The sequence below is a fragment of the Stylophora pistillata genome, chromosome 2 (assembly GCF_964205215.1).
Source record: "Stylophora pistillata chromosome 2, jaStyPist1.2, whole genome shotgun sequence".
In the NCBI taxonomy this organism is placed as follows: Eukaryota; Metazoa; Cnidaria; class Anthozoa; order Scleractinia; family Pocilloporidae; genus Stylophora; species Stylophora pistillata.
The window spans coordinates 26,250,886-26,256,010 of NC_142520.1; the positions used below are offsets into that span (position 1 = coordinate 26,250,886).

Consider the following 5,125-nt stretch of genomic DNA (forward strand, 5'->3'; position numbering starts at 1 on the left):
GCAATTTTGGTCCGGAATCGTACTTGCGATTTCAAATCAAACTTCTGCTGTGGGCTTGTTTGATTGGGAAATAACTTGTATCATTTCAGACCCAAGTGCACTCCACTTAGTTCAATTACTATCAAAAATTTTTAAATTACATTGATGACAAATGCACATTTCTGCATAGTGGAAACAGCTGTGTAACATCTTATTTGATATTTTCAAATAACACTTCTGAGAAATTTACATGGAAATTTTTAGAGAAGTATATTGTCTCTGGACCCTATGCTCACTTGAGCCATGTTACTGAATGGGTTGGCATATGGAAGATTCCCTGTTCATGAAAATAAATTTTTCCTGCCAGAGATCTAGTTTGCTCAATGCATGGACTCTCTTTTTGGTAGATGTTGGCAAAATTAGACAACCAAAGGTAAATTCATTTACTTGTTTTTTGGATCACTGCCCATATTCCATTTAAATATAAGTTTCCTGGCCATCATTTTTAATTCCGTCCCTATGGAGGTCATGCTAGCACACTTGTAATCATGACAAGGAGGGTGTTTACTCTTAGCACATGATAACAAGCTACTATGTTGCTTGTGGTCATAAAGAATGCAGGTTATGTTAATCACGTATATTGAAGATGATAATCGTCATGAAAACAGTGCCAATATAAATTACAAAAATCACCACTCGGTCTTTTCAGGTCAGCTAGACTTCGGTTTGTCTCAAAATAAGACATACGATAGCAGCAAGTGTTAGTCAGTATACAGCTGTTTCTGTGGAGGTTGTTGACAGCAAAGGATGAAAGTGCATGGGAAAATCTTGAAAGGTAGTCTGAGTCTCTGGTAATCCATGAATTTCAGCAAGTAAAATGAACTATTTAATTGAATTCATTAAACCCATAAATACTTCATCGTTTCAGTAGCATTTTCTCAGATTTCCTTAAAAACATGAAGTCAAGGAACTGTTACCTGATTCAAACTACTCACATCACATTTAGGGGTTGTTGTATGCCTTTTTGCACTTTCTTTTGACATCCTTTCTTTAAATAGCTTTATACATGATTAGTTACAGTTTTAATGACCTTAGTTTGTCACAAATATTTACTAGACTAAGTGTTTACTGAGGAATTCTGGGGTTGGTGGGACATAATTTGTGTACTCTAAGATTATTAACATGATTACTTAAGTTAGGCTACTCACATTTCTCCATGGCCTACAGGTCATGAATACGTTTATTGTAAATATACCCAGTACTTGAAATTACATCTTCTGTCACTTAGTGGCTGACCTTTTCACAGTTTTCAGTAATGAACTTTGTTGTCCAAGCACAGGTGTCTGCCTGAAGCTTCTTTAATTGAATGGGAAGGTACATTCTGTATCACAAATGCACCAGTCATTAGCCACTTGTTTGTTTGTATGTGCACTGTAAGAGCAATTTAAGGTAATAGAAAAAAATTATTTGAATTGGGCATCTCTAGTCAGTAAGCAAAATTTGTGTTGCTATCTTTTCAGGAGTCCATGCTAGCAATTATGAATGAAGAAAGGGGTGGTGAAGTCCTCCTCAAATGTATGGCCCTGTCCATCAACTGCATGAGGCTGAAAAGACCTCTCCACATGTAAAAAGGATCTTGTTCTCTTGGCTTGATGTCCTCTGCTCAATTTTTTGAGATATTATATTTTGTGGTTGTATTCTACACAAAACTGTACATGCAGCTTCCCAAGTTACCCAGCTGAAAATCATACTTTCAAAATATTAATTTTTTTGGAAAGACAATGACAAGAGAAATTAATTGTTATATTGAGCTCAGTACATGTACTTTGTTTTCATCTCATTCCTCTGGTTTTTTAGGCTTTTGGTCTCTCATACTGTGGTTGGTTTTCTCTTCAATCAACAGTTAACCCTTTAACTCCCACAAGTGATTAACCTGTAACTTCTCCCTATAATATCCATACATGATCCAGCAAACAGGAAATGAGAATACTCAAACTTATCAGTTAGAATTTTTTACCTTGATTGGACACCAAATTCTTGTAACCAATTTATAAGGAAATGTGTAGCAGCTAGAGGGGAGAATTCATGATCAGATCTTAGGAGTTTAAAAGGGTTAAGAAATCACAAAAAAAAATTGTTATTATTGAGCCTCTGTTCTTGCAAATAGACCCGTCAAGCTGGCACATGTGGCAAGGATCCTAAGCATAAATTACTTTCGTGGTAGTACTAAGACACACTAGTGTCCTCTGCTCTGTGGAAATGATCGTCCATCATAATTATTGATTTTACTGACTGGGTGGAGAGAGACGTAATATGAGAGATCACTGTCTTGCTCAATGGTTAGATGACCCAGCCAGGACTTCAACTCGGACTGCATAGTTTAGAGTGCAATGTGGTAAACATGAGGCTTTTGCACAGCCCTCAATCCTGATGTCATTTAATCATTGTTGTTGATGTCATTATCATAAATTATGCCTATGAATACTTGTAGACTATGACAAGTTGTTGTTGTGATAATGGACAGCACAATAAACCCTGTAATAAATCATATTTTCAAAATGATTACAATTAAATTACTCAAATGATTTGGAATCACAAACCTCCCTGAATAGCTACACAAGAATCGATACTTCTTAACAATAAAATTTTTGTCTTAAAAACTTTAAGCTAAACAATATCACGAAAAATCATACAGGAATTTAACTCCCAGAAATTTGAAACTATCACGCAGGGAAGCTTTTTGCTTCAAATAAAGTAAATAAAGCTTCAGATTAATTTTCGGGCTTTCAATATTTCTTTAACCTCTGAAATTTAAAAGTGGTTTCATTTCAAAACTTGATGTCGACCCTTCTACTCCTTCCAAATAAGGAACTTGTTTACGTCCGTCCCACATAATTTTTTTTCTTGCACGGGATCAAAGCAGACGATCTCCAAAGGGCAAGATTATTCATCTTGACTGCGCGGGTGGCCAATTAGAACACGGGGTCCACATAGAGATTATTGTATGGAAAGTGCGCTTGAACGATTTTTATTTACGATGCATTTCAAAGATTGGAAGCTAGCGACTGTGAAAACACATCGTTCGTCCAATCAGAGACACGAACGCTTGGTACATCATGGTGTAAAGCTTAGTATGTATTAAATGATTCATTCCCATGGTGAGCATGGGCGCAGCCAGCTGTAAGATAAAAACTTTTCAGCGAAGCGGAGGTGGGGTGGTTATTTACTGAGCCGTGGAGAGTTACATATCCACCATCAGTTATTGACACTTAGGTTAAAAGTTGTTTTAGTGTTCACTTACCTATACCGGCAACTATTAGAATATTTTGGGGCGTAACATTTTCGAAGGTGAATAGCAAAGAAAATTCGGAGTCTGATCCGAGGAGCAGCCAATCAAAGCTAGCCTTCAACGCTATCCACTATCGTGGCATATACAAAGACGATATATCGCTCTCTGCCAATGTTTTCAAAGGGTCTGACGAAATATCGACCGTTAGAACAATAACCTAGCTTGCGTTATAATCAAGACAATTGATAATGTGAAAATCTTCGATATTAGGGTTAGCATCGCCATGCTCTTGTCTGGCACTGTATATGTTATTTGATTGAAATGACTTTTTTCACTTTTTTCGTGAATCATATTGGAGATCTAAGCAAGGCGAATATGTTGCAATGAGTAGTTTCTAGACGAATAGCAGGAACAAAACACATCAACAATTCAATTTGTGTTTAAAAAGTTAGTTCATAAAACTTCCGGAATTTTTTTGACCTCAGAAAGGAGCACAAAAGGGGAAATAATAGCTGTCTGTCATAGTAAGGTCTAACTTAGAGATAATAATTCGCCTATCCAAAGAAAATTTATTCGCTGGAATCCAAATTAAAAGTTTTGAAGTATAATCGTTATGAAAATCTGCGTTAGCTTTAACATTTCCTATGTACCCGATTTTATGTTTTTTTTTTAGGGTCCAATCTTTTCCTTTTTTGAATTGTATGGACATTTTCTAGAAAACAATTCAAAAAAATAACTCGAGACTACGAAGGACTAATTAAAAAGTTTATTCGCCAAACGCAGAAGTAACTATGTAAACAGCTCCAGCTCTGTAAACAGCTCCAGCTACGTAAACAGCTCCAGCTACGTAAACAGCTCCAGCTACGTCAAGAGCTCCAGCTACGTCAAGAGCTCCAGCTACGTAAACAGCTCCAGCTACGTAAACAGCTCCAGCTACGTAAAGAGCTCCAGCTACGTAAACAACTTCAGCTACTACACAGCTCCAGCTACGTAAACAGCTCCAGCTACGTAAACAATTCCAGCTACGTAAACAGCTCCAGCTACGTAAACAGCTCCAACTACGTAAACAGCTCCAACTACGTAAACAGCTCCAGCTACGTAAACAGCTCCAGCTACGTCAAGAGCTCCAGCTACGTAAACCGCTCGAGCTACGTCAAGAGCTCCAGCTACGTAAACAACTCCAGCTACGTAAACAGCTCCAGCTACGTAAACAGCTCCAGCTACATAAACAGCTCCAGCTACGTAAACAGCTCCAGCTACGTAAACAGCTCCAGCTACGTAAACAGCTCCAGCTACGTCAAGAGCTCCAGCTACGTAAACAACTCCAGCTACGTAAACAGCTCCAGCTACGTAAACAGCTCCAGCTAAGTAAAAAGCTCCAGCTATGTAAACAGCTCCAGCTACGTAAACAGCTCCAGCTACGTAAACAGCTCCAGCTACGTAAACAGCTCCAGCTACGTCAAGAGCTCCAGCTACGTAAACAGCTCCAGCTACGTAAACAGCTCCAGCTACGTAAACAGCTCCAGCTAAGTAAAAAGCTCCAGCTACGTAAACAGCTCCAGCTACGTCAAGAGCTCCAGCTACGTAAACAGCTCCAGCTACGTAAACAGCTCCAGCTACGTAAACAGCTCCAGCTACGTCAAGAGCTCCAGCTACGTAAACAGCTCCAGCTACGTAAACAGCTCCAGCTACGTAAACAGCTCCAGCTACGTCAAGAGCTCCAGCTACGTAAACAGCTCCAGCTACGTAAACAGCTCCAGCTACGTAAACAGCTCCAGCTAAGTAAAAAGCTCCAGCTATGTAAACAGCTCCAGCTATGTAAACAGCTTCAGCTATGTAAACAGCTCCAGATATGTA

At 38.7% G+C, this 5,125-nt stretch overlaps 1 long non-coding RNA gene across 1 annotated transcript; it reads left to right on the forward strand.

Annotated features, from left to right (window-relative positions):
• Positions 1 to 296: 296 nt before the first annotated feature.
• Positions 297 to 2,564, forward strand: LOC148738063 (uncharacterized). Its single transcript, XR_015996927.1, has 2 exons — positions 297 to 814; positions 1,500 to 2,564. It is a non-coding gene; the product is annotated as an uncharacterized LOC148738063 (long non-coding RNA).
• The last annotated feature ends 2,561 nt before the right edge of the window (positions 2,565 to 5,125 follow it).